The 15,892-nt window shown below is 41.8% G+C and overlaps 1 protein-coding gene and 1 long non-coding RNA gene across 4 annotated transcripts in view; both read left to right on the top strand.

Annotated features, from left to right (window-relative positions):
- Positions 1–15,892, top strand: part of SLC44A3 (solute carrier family 44 member 3) — a 97,647-nt gene that overhangs the window by 29,881 nt on the left and 51,874 nt on the right. The window lies entirely within an intron of this gene.
- Positions 4,353–8,488, top strand: LOC309344053. The gene is made up of 2 exons (XR_014157583.1): positions 4,353–6,644; positions 8,143–8,488. It is a non-coding gene; the product is annotated as an uncharacterized lncRNA (long non-coding RNA).

Below are 15,892 nucleotides of genomic sequence, written 5' to 3'. Positions count from 1 at the left end.
CAAAAGGAAAACCCCAAATATTATAATATATACGCTTATATGGAAATGACATGCCATTACAATGAAGTCACAAGAGGTAAGAAATTTAATAACAAGATACATTTGGTTGCCATAAATTTTCTCAGCAGAAAGCTCATGAAAATTACATAATTGTTATGTTTGTTCTCTGCAGGATCACCCACATGAATTTTCCATTCTGAAAGTAGTACAATATGTTGATTTATCATAAACTGGAAGTTTGTTATTAGAAGGCATTGTCCTGGGTGTCGTCTAGTGCTGCTGGTGTTGATTTAAGTAACAGCTCTTTTTTTCCGGTGAAAAAGATGCCAAACATAATCTGAAGAAAGAAACATTTAAATACGCATGCAAACTATTCTTGAACCTAGTAAAGATGAAATACTTGGCTTTTGATGAGTTTAATCCCACTAAATCTAGCTAACGTTAGTTGTCATAGCAATCCAGACCCAATATCTGCCATGATGAGCAAGTTTGGAATAGGTGGATGTTGGGCTATCCAAGATGATCTGGGGTTCTACGAGGGCTGCGCTAGCATAACTCTATCATGACTCAGCCAGAGATACACTAATTCAACTCCTTTAACCCATCTGAGCCTGGGCTATGCTGTTTTAGTCAGTGGAACTTAAGCCAAGGGGATTTACACAAGAAAAGGGATGTTCTAGGTGTGTGGTGGGGCAAAGATAGAATTATTCTAAACCTCTTCCTGCTCAGTCACATGACCTGGTAGCCTGGTCGAATGTAAGCCAGCAAGAAAGGTAGTATAACTCAAACTCTTTTTTAAAGGCTTGTTTTCTCCGCCAGGCTCAGGCAGGCTCAGCCAGGAGTAGCCCCACTCCTGAACAGAGTTTGGAACAGGGGTAACTCAAGCCAGTGTAAATTTCACCAGTTTAGGATTGCTCTGTAAGGCTGCAATTTTATACATTCTTTTTCTGACAGTAAGTCACATGAAACTCAATGGAGATTACTTTTGAGTAGACCTGTAGGGCATCAGACTTGGTGCAACTATGTTTAGATAGCTTGGGGTCTATTTCAAACTGTTTCATATCCCAGGACTGTGATTCCTTTCCTGGCTCAGCTATGGAACAGGACTAATAGGCAGGTTACTGAAGACATGGTGTAGTACATGTTCTACACCAGTGATGGCCAAGACTACAGTTCCCACTGGTCCTGTTAGCTAGGGATGATGGGAGGGCCAAGTTTGGCCATCACTGTTCTACACAAAAAACATGGCATTAGGAATGTTAATTTCTTCCCCCTTCGTTATTCTCTCTGTTATCCTTTTTAGTCTAATCAAGAAAGGACCAGCAGTTTCAGTCCTGGAGTCCATAAAAGACAGATGATCCATCAACTGAGAGAAAATGAGATTGCTTGCTGTAGATGGTTGGACTTTGTTTTAGGATCATAGCATGGGAGTGTTTTTGGATGGGATGCCCAGGGCTCAGCAATAGCCAGAGTTTAACATATACATCTAATTTTCTGCTTGCTATTCCCCTTCCTGGACAGAGGGACCAACAGACTGTCATCTGTACTTTTCTAAGCTCTTGGACTGACTAAAGCAATGTGGTTTGCATGAAGACAGTTTAAAAATTACAGTCATTGCAAAATAAGACTGCTTGTCTCCTGAGAGAAGCCATAAGGAGATGATAGCAATGACTGCCAGAAAATTTCTAGGCTCTGCTTGTTACTTCCTTCTAACTCTTTCTTCCCACTCTTCACCCCAGAGACTGACAGCAAAGGGATAGCTGTCAGCTGGGCTGTGTACACACTCCTGTTTACTCTCCATCCAGAGCACTCCTGCTGCTGGTTTGTCCATATTTATCAAATAGTTTCTTGAGAAATACTGCATTTTGATGCATTTGCTTCATAACAGCTCCATCTGATTAAAAAACAAACAAAAGTAAACTACATGAAGACATACTACACCCACCCTCCCCCTCACCGACTGGTGTGGACAGACAGCAGGGAACTTGGAGCTGTATTCAGCTGTACTGATATGTACAAAGGCATACAAATGTGTTTTGAAATGCAGCAGTTTTAACTCAGCTTGTTGCGTTTTAACTCAGCAATGAGTTTTAACTCCAGGTGGGCAACACAGTCAGATGGGCGGGATACAAATAATTGTTGTTGTTGTTGTTGTTGTTGTTGTTGTTGCTGGAAATGGTCACAAACCCACAATATCATGAGTACTTGTAGAACACTCAAAACATATTGTCTTCCAGACTTTTCTCTTGTGCAAAAATGTACTACATTCAAACCTCAGTTGTTGAACTGCTCCGTTTTCAGATGTTTTGGTTCCCGAACACCGAAAACCCAGAAGTAAATGCTCTGGTTTTCAAACATTTTTCAGAAGCCGAATGTCCCACGCGGCTTCCACTTGAGTGCAAGAAGCTTTTGCAACCAATCAGAAGCTGTGCCTTGGAAGCTGAGCATTTCAGAAGCTGAATGGGCTTCCGGAACAGATTATGTTCGACAACCGAGGTTTGACTGTACAACACATGACCAGTACCTCACATGTTGATTTATCAATATGCATTATTTCATGTTAATCCTCTCAATCATTCAGATTAGCCTGAGAGATATTGACTTGCCCAAGTCACTCTCCCTGCTGAGCAGAGACCTGAAACTTGCAGTCTACAGTTGAAACCCATCATATTATTGACTCCAGAATCTTTCGATGGTGTGTTTAAAGATCTCTGCATGAGGCAGCAATATTCTTGGAAGGTTAAAAAAAAACACCTTAATAGTTTTTAATCGGAAATATTTTTAGAACTAAGGAGTTTATTTATAACTCTGGCTGAGCAGAGAATGGTAGTGTCTTGGAGTATGAGTCTACCTTGTATTGAGGGGGGAAAGCTGGCTGATGGAAATTTGCACATCTGGAGGTCATCATACTCTATGCTATCCAAACCACACCTCCTCAAACCACATGCTGAATGGAACACATTGTCCTGAGAATTTTTCCCAACAGAGGATAGTCCTCTCTGTCACTGCTGGATAGAAGTCTGAGGGGGCAATTCACTCACAACAGCAGGACTGCAGTAGAGTAGGAAGCTTGTGAATCACTCCCTTGCAATGCAAAAGTAACCAGACCAGGCTGGCTTACTAAAGCACTATCCATGAACCTTTTATTCCAGAGTTATCCATGAGGTAATTCTTGTCTGTAAATCACCCTGGTGATTTTATATTGAAGGGCAATATAAAAAAATTGATAAGAAGGAGAAACCAACCAACAAACAAGCAGATCTCATAAGCTTTAATTCTGTTTGATTTTATTCTTTAGTTATTTAGACCACTTGTACAGGGGCAGATTTAGGCCTGTGTGAGCAGTGCACATTCACTGAGTTTAGGGGGCACCATCTCAAAGCCCAGTAAGCGAGGCGCTGGGCCCTGGGAAGGAGGTGGGAGATCTTGTGCCCCTCGCAGAACCGTCCAGATTGCGCCCCCTAGCCATGGACAAATTAACTCTTCTTTCTGCCTTTCCTCCAACTCCCCCCTCCACCCATTCAATTCCTCACGCACTTCACCTTGTAATTTTTTCCCAGAAAATCCAATATATAATTTATTAATTCTTAATAAAAGGTTTCAGCAAAGAAAATGACATTGTGATATCATTTGACAGGTTTTTTATGTAATTCAGTTGTAAAACAATACACAGATAGGCCTAAATGAAACATACAAACAATATCATGCTGATTTGTTCCGCAATGATAACTTTACATTATAATACTGTATGGTGTAAAATGGCATTGCTTTTGCAATATCTGTGTAATTTGGTTGATATAAAGTAAGAAAACTATTATTAGTATTATTCACAAGTCACAAGTTACAAGTTCTTATTCACAAGAGTTGTTATTTGAATTCTTTTTTTAAAGTCAAGTTAGGCCAATTCCAGCTTTTAATAGCAATCTCCTCAATGAAGTCTGATGTGATTAGAACTTTATTTTTCTTGCTTTAATAGAAGAAAACTCAGTAATAATTTCATCAAAGTCTGTTATTGATGCTAGTTCATACTTGATGGACAAGATCACGGGATTTGTTAGTCTGGTTTCATTCATACTTGATCTTAAGTAGTTTCTATGAGTTTTAATTTATTGAAACTATGTTCACAAGATGCTACACTTACTGGCATATTGAGAAATATTCTCAGTGCTATTTTGATATTGGATGGGTGGGTGCCAGCCTAGCCAAAACCGCTGCTACCAGAGTGACTCCACCTCCACCGGAGCAAAGTGGGGCTGTGCTGTCCACCTGCCCAGGGTGGAGTCTGGCTGGCCAATGTGGCCCTTGGTTCATGCCCCCAACAAGCTGGCTTGTATGCACATACAAAAGACCTGATCAGCAGGTGCAATTTTACACTTTGCAAGTCTGCAGTCATCTTCACTAAATGTCTGTGTCTTCCATGGTGTGTTCAGAGTCAGCAGCCCTGTGGACAGCAGAAAGATGTTGCAGGAGACAGTGATAGGGTGGACCATTTGCTGCCACAGAACGAATCTTTCAGAAGTAATAGTGTTTGCCCTCATGCTCACCTCTGCACTGGTAGAAGCTGGGTGAGGCTAGGGGAAGCTATTAAATTGGATGCAAACCAGGCCCCTTCATTCCAAGAGAGCAAGACTGCTCCTGTCCTGCCTTCCCCACTCAGCTTCTTGGCTTGTGCTACTACCTTAATTGCTACCTGCTAGCCTACATAATAGTGACAGATAGCACCAGTAAGTAATGATATATGTGGACCTGGAATAACCTACCTCTTTTCATAGCTTCTAGGTCCGCCACTAGAGCAGGGCAGGAAAATCTTTTGCCTTCTAAATGTTGTTGGATTCCAACTTCCATCCACCCCAGCCATAATGGCCAATAGTCAGGGATGTTGGGAGCCAGAGTCCACAACAACTAGAGGGTCACAGATTCACCAGCCCTGTGGCAGAAACAGGAAAGGTGTCAGTTCACATGAACAGGGCCTGACTTTGTCCACCAAGGTGATGCCTACAGTGAGATATGTATATAACTACTCCATGGCACGTGTGTCCTGTATATGATCCCATCAAAATTTTGGACATTGTTCTGTGGCTGCTTTAATGTTCCTTTGCTATTGCATGTGTTAGTGAGGTGAAGGGATATAATCTGTGTTCTGCTTCCTAGATTCTGTGTGTTCTGGAGTGCCTAAAAGTACAAACCTAATTTGTGTGCTTGTTTGATAATTGGGGTAGGCTGGCTGGCTTCCTTCCTTAATAACTCAGAGTGTGTGAGTGAGAGTGAGTGACTGAATGTTAGACAGTCATTTTGGAATGGTTTAAAAGCAGTCACTGGCAACTGTGGAATCTGTCATTAGAGGTTTGGCTCCTTTTAAGGTTTGGCTGCAAGTTCAAAATCATTGAACGTTTGGTTCCAAGCTGAAGTTGCAATCATGAGAGCTGCTTCGCATATTACTGTTCCATGTTTCTTGGGAAGTGGCCACAAAATAGATGGAGATGTGCATCATCTGTTTAATGTGTAAGGAAACAGCTATGAGTCTGAAGGTATGCCTGCCAGGATCGTTTATTGAGGAATCAGATCCAGGAAAGGCTTCAACACTTGATTCTGCAAATTCTATAAGCCAGTCCTAGCTGTGTTGTGCTAATACAAACAGACTTATGGGCAATATAACTCGCTCATGCGCACGATGGATGATTGGATTATGCTGTCAGCTTGATTCTTTAGGAATGTACACAGAACTAAAGGTTGCTTTATGCTTTGGTTGCTGCTTGCTTTAGACTTGTGGCATCTCCATGACTACTTGGTTGAGCATGCTATGTGTTGACATGTTGCAATTGCTGGAACTGATGATTATGCTCTTTATTTTTGTCAGCTTTTAAGGGCATCCTCAGATCACTTGCACATGGTAGTCACCAAATTCCTTTTTAACTAATAAGGGTTTGTGAAACATCACATAACTGCCATTTTACTATTTGTTGCTATCAACAATTTTTTCAAAGCCCACCTTGACAAAACTCAGCCCTATCCATTTTTATTTTACCACACCAAGATACCACAACAGTCATCTGTTCTGTCAGATTTCTTTGAATATATGCATTCTCTGATTTGCTGTGAGACAATAAGTTGGCCAGACTCATGGGCTTGAAAAAAGGAATGTTAGTCATTAGGCTATTCCATTTCCATGGAAACTAAATGTGGGGTGATCTTTCTTAACTCCTACGAATGGGTCAAAAACAGATACAACCCCATTTCCCAAAAGATGTTGTAATAGGTGTTATTAAGGAAACAGAAGTCAAAAGCTGCAGTTTTCAAGTGCGATTAAGACAGGAGGTCACTTCAGGACTACTTGTTTAATGAGATTTCAGCCTCATTTGTTTGCAGATCGATTATGTTGGCTATTTAATGAGCATTCATCCTGATTTATTTGTGGGGAGGCTAGATGGCATTGCATCAAAGCAAGTGTTATCCCACCGTTGCATCACCTTAACAGAAAAAATCCAATCTTTGCTTAAACTGTGATCCAACTATGTTCAAGCTGCACGTTTGTAAATAAGCTCAAATATTACAAATGCCAATAGCTCCCAGTGACATGCTTCCACAGAAAATCAATCAGGGAAGTGATACTAGAGGAATGTTTCCACCCAAAAAATGAGTGGGTGGTAAGTATAACTTATTTCACTGTTTAGAGGGAAGCTCATACTAAAAGTATGTAGTTTTAAGATTTTGCCTGAACTGGTGGGAAAAAGTTGTTCTTAAGCCTCTGGCAGTGCTGCAGTCTTCCCATTTCTAAACATCAGGAACTATGTCTGTGTTTGTTTGCTTACTCACTCAATTTAGCATGCAAGGTTTTTCGTAACCAAGTTATTCCATAGAGCATAGTCCTCTGCTACATAATTAATTGCCTAGAACCTCCTTCCACAACCTAAAAAGAAACAAGTAATGTCATCAGCCTGGTAGCTGAATACTACCACATTTTGATTTTGTCAGTATATACTAGGTATGATATATTTTTAAGTGGGTTCATGTATAAGAAGGAATTTGCTATTCTCTTGAGAAGTTGTCCTAGCATACAATTCAAAATGTATTGATACAACTCTATAGTGCCAATGTACTTCCTCACTAATACAAAATGGCAATCACTTATATGAACTGCAATCTCATCCAATTTCAGTATGGCTGCATCTATACTATATGTTTAAAGCAGTATCATATCACTTTAAACAGTTATGGCTTTCCCCAAAGAATCCTGGAAACTGTAATTTGCTAACGGAAGTGTGAGTTCCAGTTACAGATAGGTAGCCGTGTTGGTCTGCCATAGTCAAAACAAAATAAAAAAAAAATTCCTTCCAGTAGCACCTTAAAGACCAACTAAGTTAGTTCTAGGTATGAGCTTTCGTGTGCATGCACACTTCTTCAGATACACATGTGTATCTGAAGAAGTGTGCATGCACACGATAGCTCATACCTAGAACTAACTTAGTTGGTCTTTAAGGTGCTACTGGAAGGAATTTTTTTATTTTGTTTTGGAAGTGTGAGTTGTTAGGAGACCCAATTCCCCTCACAGAGCTACAATCCCTGGAGTTCCCTGTGAAGAGACATTGATTGTTAAACCCCTTTAAGAACTGAAGATCTTTGAGGGGAATGAGGATGGTTTATCTTGTCTGGCTGTGTGTAAGAATAGACGGCAAAGTTAGAGAAGAAGTTCCATTGCACAAGAATAAGAATGAGACCACACCTTGGGTAGAAGCATAAAGTTTCACTTTGGAGGTGTAGCAATAGGGTTTGTGTCTAGTCCAGCATTCTTGTCTGTGCTCATCCCCTGTCCTGTCCTGCTCTGCCCTGCCTTGCAAATTGCAGCAGCACTGAGAAAACTGCCATCCTGGAAAAAGAAATTACAGGACTACAGTGGGAATCAAAGTTGGCACATGGAAATGTACAGCAATGGTTGGGAGGGTTGGTGGGACAAAAGACCCTCTTTGAACTTTTGGTGGCCATTAGTTCTTTATCCCAGAGTTCAGATACGGTGAACTAATCAAGCGCATGATGTGGTTGTACACATGAGTTTGGATTTTTCCTTGATCTTCAAACACAAATTCCTTATGACTCAGCTTTCACTTTTACTAAGTCTGACTTATCTGTGGTTCTCTCGGTCTCCAGGTGCTGTGCTTGCCTCCCGCGCCGTCCTTATTGCCCACAGGCAATGAGGATCCCACTGCATGTTCTAATTCCATTGATGAGATGGCAAGACTCTACCCCAAAAGATCATACATCTTTTGGAGTGACCACATTACAGGAGAAATAGTATATGAGCAAGTCAGTCACAGACTGGAAGCTATTCACTCAAATTCTTTCCAGCACTGGGGTTTCCCGCAAACCACCAGGATACAGACTACAGCAAATCTTTTCTTACTAAGGTTAGCCTGTCATCTTGTAAAGTGAATATACTGAATTTTATGGTGATGGCTATGTTATAATAATAAAAATTTAAATTTTATTATTTATACCCCACCCATCTGACTGGGTTTCCACAGCCAATCTGGGCAGCTTACAGAATACATAAAAAATAATGGAACATAATAATAAAAATAATTTTATGTTGCATTAAATAGCAGCAATTTAATCTATGGTGGATGAATGAACACCCAATCCTTTTTACCACTGATAACACCAAGCAGTGACTTTTTGCAATTGTTCTATTCTGGTCTTTTGGATGTGCCTACAGAGCACAAAGGTAAAGTGTTGCAGTGCCACAAAGCAAACAACTTGGGCAGCATGCACCCCATACATTTAAAGCACATTGCAGCAGAACCAACCCAAGAATGCTGAGAAGGGAACATGGTGCCAGGAGCACCGGCAACACATTTAGGAGCTGTAGCAGATACAACTTGCAAGTTGTGGGAAATCTGTATGCCCATGAGAATGAATGTTTGAGACTGACATTGAGTGGTATCCAATTAGTGCCCAACCTCCTACACCACTTTCCACCCTGTGGCGGAGCTTCTCCGTCAACTCCCTGGGACTAGTTTTAAGGGTGTGGGGACACTGAGCTGCAGCAGTGAGGAGGAATTGGCAAAAAACACCTTCCCTTTTCTTCCACTAACAAAGGCATATTCTGGAACAAAAGGTCTATTGTGGAAGCAAAGGCAGCATACATCTTCCCACCCAGTATATGTCAAATCTTCATCTCACCTTTTCACCCTAGCAATTTACTATAATTATTACTGTAGTTCCACAGAATCATTTCAATAGTTGCTTGTAGTCCACAATGTCCATTAACTGACTCAGGAATCCCATTCTTTCTTCATAATTTCCCCAGTTGTGTAATCTTTTCCAGATTTTGTAGCATGAGAAACTTCATGGACTTAACATTTAAAAAAAAAAAAAAAAACCCTGTTGTTCAAACACATCCATAAGTTTTCTGAGCATGATGCAGCTAAATAAAGTGGAAAGTGTAGAAGTTTCTTAGCTGCATGCTAAGGCTGCAAATACTGTACTGTGGTACCTCTGGTTAAGAACTTAATTCGTTCTGGAGGTCCGTTCTTAACCTGAAACTGTTCTTAACCTGAAGACCGCTTTAACTAATGGGGCCTCCTGCTGCCGCCGCACTGCAGCCGCATGATTTCTGTTCTCATCCTGAAGCAAAGTTCTTAACCCGAGTTACTATTTCTGAGTTAGCTGAGTCTGTAACCTGAAGCGTCTGTAACCCAAGATACCACTGTATATGCACACCTACCTCTGTGGAACTTACTTCCAAGTAAACATGCTTAGGATTGCATTGTGAAAGAACATTTTGTATATCAGCACCAGTGCAGTAAGGCTAAAATATTGTTATGTACACCCTAATCTCCAAGTAGTGAGAGATTTCAGGGGACCCAGTCCATTGGGTTTGGTTTCCTCAAAATAAATATTTGATTTGATTATTTAATTTCTATCCTGCTTAATATATTTAAAAGATCTCTAAGCAGTGTACCAAAAAACTGAAGCTACAATAGACAACTTAAATAAAATGTTGCAAAAATAAACAACTACATATAAAGTGTTCCATTAGTACAAATTTATGAGTATATAGAAATCCATATCAATTTTTTTTCCTTCTGACACACCTTCCCAGTCCCAGTTACAGCAGATTTGGTAAGTTTCCCAGGGGGTTCAAAGGATGGGGAAAGGGCCCCCCTCCACTTATAATTCCATCTTCTGTTCTCTTCTCTTTCTCCAGCTGGGTTGGTATATGCCCCACAGATTTAATGTCACTGCATTGCAGTGGACACTTAAATTGTTGTTATCAACTGGACAATTAATTTGTTGTGATCAAACCAGATTTATATAATAATCTAAGTCAGTAATTCCTAAATGGTTTGCCAGAGCACACTAATGTGTTGCAAAGGAACTGTTGGTGTCCCATGAGAAACTGGTTGATTGATTTAAGGCCCCTGTTTGCTCAGTGTACCATTCCAGGATAGAATGTCCATCTACTAAGCCAAGTGGATGCAGTTGAATCATTCAGTCATCTCCTATAGAGGTCTGCACCAGAGTTACCCTCAGAGGAGGCTGCCCACTGCATCTCTACATGAGTTATTCTCTGAGCTAGCCTCCTTCCAATCAGGTGTGGGCTCTGTATTGGGTAGATAATTCTAAAAGTGAGCCATTGAATAGGTGTCACCAGTTTTAATTAGGGGAAAAAATTGTTCCCCAGCTATTGGATGTATACATCATTCTGAATATTATGTAGGCATAGACAGTCTTGAAAGTAATGTAGCTCTCTGCTGAAATTAATCTTGTAACATATGGGTTTTCTTCTTTGTGGTTCTTGATTGCTCCCAAGACAATTGCTTCTAAAAGAAGGGAAAATGAATCAGAAAACCAAACTGTGGGATTAAGAACAGATTTTGCAGAACTATATTGCTCCTAAGTAACATGCAGCAATACCACATTATCTTTGGGTTCTGCTTTTTCGTAATTCAACCCACATCCTTTACGCTGCATAATCATCTTGCATAATCTTCTTGGGAACCATGCTCAGTAAGCAACCTTTCTAGTAAAACTAGAGAAGACAGGGGAAGCCACATTTTGTTTAATTATGTGTTTATCCCAATCATATGTGAAGTGGGGGATGGGGCGATTTTTAATGTCAAAGGGGGGGGTGTCTGAGTGAGGGGATCTGAATTCTCCCCCTCCCACTGCCTTACCCAACTACCGTTCATCACCCCAGGCACCTTTCCCCTGGCTCATTTCTGCTTTGTAACTGGGGTTGATGGGCTGGCAGATCAGGTTTCTCTGGCTGGGTTCACGCTCCTGTTTACTGCATTTCCAGGGCTGGGTTTTTAATTTGTGTTCACATGACATAATCCAAAGCGCCCATGTGTCCTGTATTTTGTTATAAGATCCTACGGTTTGATGCATTGTTTCTCAATCCAGCTTCACACTGATTAGAGTTCTTGCGCCTTTTCTATTTCCCCTCTAACCAAGGTGTTAACAGTTAGGGGAGAAGTCCTATACTGTCATACCTTGGGTTACAGACGCTTTGGGCTGCTTGATTTCAGGTTGCGCACTGCGCCGAACCCGGAAGTACAGGAACGGGTTAACTCCGGGTTTCGGCGCATGCGCAGAAGCGCCAAATCGCAACCTGCACGTGTGCAGACGCGGTGCTGCGGGTTGCGGACACTGCGGGTTGCGAACATGCTTCCCGCATGGCTCACGTCCACTGTATAATGTGCTGGGGAGGGAGAGAGAGAAACACAACTCATGCCACTCATGGGTATAGCCAGGATTTTGGTTGTGGGGGGCCAGAACCTCATATTTGTATTGAGCTTTGTTGATATTTACTGATGGGGGGGGCAGCTGCCCCCTGCCTCCCCCTGCTATGCCCCTGCTGTCACTCTAAGAGAGTGATGTGAACCCAACCTCTTTCTGCTGTTGACCCTTGTGGGGCATGGGAGCTCTCTGTGCCCACTGGAGCTCTTGTGGCCATGAAAAAACTTCACACTGGCCACAGTCTGGAGAAAATTTCCAGATGACCCTCAGAGTCCCTCCCAACTCTACAAATCTATGATTCTATGGCTCTGTGCTGTTGTCTCCAGGATCAGAGGCAGCATACCTTTGAATACCAATTGCTGGAACCACAGTCAGAGGGGTCTATTACATTCATGCCCTGCTTTCAGGCTTCCCAGAGACCACTGTAGCAAATTGGATGCTGGACTTATATTATATTGAACATATCATATGTTCCTATATTGATTTTTTTTATCTGGTGATTACTTAACACTTTATGCAGAGTTTTCAAACTTGACTTTCACTATGTGAGATGATATAATGTGACAGGAAACTTCTACCAATGAATATCAACTTCAACTTTGATGGAAATGTACTAACCTAATTTGAGACTGGGCATAAAATAGGCCTCATTCTATGATAGGAGTGTTGATGCACTTTTATCTTCTGCTTTCCTGATCAACTCTGTTTTTGATAAACTCTTAAAACTGGTAGGAATTCAGCCAGCATTGGCAAATTCCAGGATTACTACTGCCACCACCAGGTAGTTGCATAGCAACCTCATAAACAGGATGCATGATAATATCAATCTTACTCTGTGGGTGAAAGCTACAGGCAGAGGGTCCAGAGGTGGAACTAGTGCACTCGCCATGAGCGGCGAGCGTCCCAGGGGGCATCACCCACGGCAAGCATCCCAGGGGGTGGGGGCGGGGTCACCCCCCCACCGCACCCCCTTCCTCCACCAGTAAGAGGATCAACTCCCCATGAAGTTTCAGCTGCAAGTGAGTGCAACTCTATATGATTCTCAGTTGTCTGCTTTCATCCAATTTCTTCTCACTGTATTGTTGTTGTTGTTTAGTCGTTTAGTGTCCGACTCTTCGTGACCCCATGGACCAGAGCACGCCAGGCACTTCTCAAATGGCAGAATGCAAGGCCCAAATGTTACGCAACTGTTGTTTTCATTGCAAGTACAGAGTAGGGAGTATGCTGATATCTGTTTAACTAAGATTATTTTCAGTTGCATTCAGCTAAGACTTCTTGGCTATGTGTGTGATTTGCAGGAGTGTCACTCCCAGATGACCTCAACAGTAAATTGCTGTCATAGTTTTGGAGCTGTTTTGAAGCTATTGAGAAAGACTGCTAATTCTTACTGCTAATTAAATTATTCCATGGTGCAAATAATACCACTGCAGATAAACTTGCACAGGTTGCTCGGACCAGATTCTGTGTAGTGGAGTACACCAGAAGGAGGGAAATGACAGTTTGTTACATCAGGGGGAGTTTTCACGTATAAGACCAGACTACAAATGAAGCTTGGTGTTGAGTTCATATTATCCCAGTGCTTAAAGAATGTCACTTATTGTTAGTCTATTTCCAAATACAGCTCAGTGAATTTTCTTCTGACTTTTTTGTCGTCGTCCCCCCGCCCATCAACCTAGCTGTGTATTGAGATCATCAGGTGAGACTCACCTCAAAAATGACCAGCTGCGGTTAGTTTAAACTTGTCTTGTCATTGTCATTGTAATAATCAAGCAAACCATAGTTAATTCCCTCTGTCGCAGAACCGTAACACCCATTACTCGCGACGGGACGACGAAAAGTGAGGCCGGAAGGCTGGCGCCACATCAATTTAGGGTGCTAAACACGCCCCCTCGCAGGCACCTGGTTGGGTGCCTGCCCGTGGGCATGGGTGCCAGCCAGGTGAGTGGTAGGCAGGGGCCTAACACCCCCTGTTTGAGGCGGAGCCCGGCTCCCGACCACAACCACTCCCCTCTCTTGCAGGAGGAGAGTCTACCCATTACTGGGAGGAATTTACTCTGCTCTTTGTGGTATGTGGGGTGGGGGGCTGTGCACTATCCAAGTCCTTAAGCAGAAGTTCTAGATTTTGCTATCAATATATTTCGTTATACTTGATTGCTTTTATCCATCCACCATAATTTGTTTATCACCATCATCATTTGCAATTTCCAAATCAGGCAATATTCTTGGGAGCATTTTCTTTGCATGATCTTGCCTTACAGAATTAAATCATGGGGAATACTGTGGTAAACATGCCCTGCTGTGGTTATTGTCACCAGATTTTCCTGGGATGAGTCTCCTTTGGGTATTTTTTTAAAAAGATGAGATGTGTGGCATTATTTTCTTATGCTTCTCTGATTCATTTTGCTTTATGTTTTCTGCGTGGCTTTCTCACTACTTTTCTTCTTTCACGTTGAATTGCCTTTTGCAGCATAGAGTGTATTCAGCTGTAACTGTGTTGACTTTGTGAAATCAAGTTTTGAATACATCTTCCTTGAACCATCCATCGCTAAAACCACACAAATGCCTAATCTTTTTTATTATTATTACTGTGGCACTGAATGTCTTTCACTACCATCATTACCACTGTCTGTCACTAATTGAATTATTTTTGTTTATTTTTTTTTTAAAAAGAGAAATCATGTGTCCAGTATAGTATAGAGAGGGGCTTTCTTCTGGTTCAGCAGCTGCTACACTTTGCCACAGAGACAGGGCTTTGGGCTTGAGATCATTCTAGTAGACTTCTCCATCATTCCTCCTTCCACCAGTTTAGAGTAATCCCCTTAGTTTGTAAGGGAATTACTAGAAAAACCAATTTATTGGTGGAATGAACAAATCTCAAAAGCTAGGAGTTTGAATGAAGGCCCAGCTCCTCATCTTTGTCCCTCTTTAGGTAGCTCAGCACCTCTTCCAGTTTCCTAATTCCATTTGGCAGCATTTTCCCACAACTGATTTCCATCATTCCCCTTGTATCTCCTACACCTTCCTGCTCAGACCACTTGACTGCCACTTTGTTTCCCCATTGCCCTGGCCCAGAGCTAAGGCAATTAACAAGCCCCTGTGGTGCTATCATTTTCTTAAGGGCTCAGCTAACTAGTGATGGCTGAGCAGGAGCACCTTTCTCATGGACCTCACTGACGCTTGCTGGTGTGAAATAGCAGTGGTGGTTTGTCAGAACTCCATGGTTGGCCTCAAGAGAATCCTGAAGGGTGGGCTACCCTACTGCCTGCTCTGTGTACCCATTGAAAAATTTCATTGATGCTATTAGCAGCTTCCCTTTTAGAGAATAGCCAGTGACAAGAGAGAAACAGAGATTAAGAGCTTTAGGGAAGAGGATTTTTTGGACTGTGGCGCATGCGCACATGCACACAAACAGTGCATCATGGTCCCAGTCCTGTTTACCACCATAAAAGGGGGGAACCCAGATAAGTTGAATATAATTGTGCATATTTACATACTGTCTGTTTTGGCCCTTAATTTAACAGTTAGGCTAAATGAATGCTGTTTGCTTCTCTTTATATCTTATATAGCAAAGCAAAGGAAAGCAAAGTAAAGTAAAAAAAAAAAGCTAGAGACATAGTTAATTTTTAGAAAACTGAATATTCCATGAGAGGGGGGGGGGATTCATGGCACCAGCATTGTTTGAAATATTTTAATGTTTTAGGGATTTATTTTTAAAAGGTCCTTTGGAAAATACTAGAGGGTAAGGACGAGCCTTGATTTGATGAAAGTGGAGATGACTCAAATCCTTCCACACATTCACCTCTCCACCTCAATTGTCCTCTTATGTTTCCGTTTGAACTATCCTCTTCTCTTTGGGTAGAAAGATCCAAAAGGCAAAGTAGAGGAAGAATGCAACTGAAAGGTTAGAGGAAATTGAGGGCCCCCTCGCTCGTCTACTCTATTCTCTCTCCTTATTATGCTGTTGTCCCTCAGGAGAATGAACTGTGTGACTCAAAGGGTGGCAACGGGGGAATCTCTCTTTGTGCACTCGTATAATTGTCGGCAACTCTGTGCTCAGTCTCTAGATTTGTCTCCAGATCTTGCTTCTTTGTGATGACATGCATTAAATAATTTCTAAGCTAGGTCCCAACAGTGGGGGAAGGGGGTAGGAATGTGC

Source organism: Podarcis erhardii, assembly GCF_964252035.2.
Source record: "Podarcis erhardii genome assembly, chromosome: 6".
Classification (NCBI taxonomy): domain Eukaryota; kingdom Metazoa; phylum Chordata; class Lepidosauria; order Squamata; family Lacertidae; genus Podarcis; species Podarcis erhardii.
Note: the sequence above shows the minus strand (reverse complement) of the source record. Positions and strands in the feature narration are given on the sequence as shown.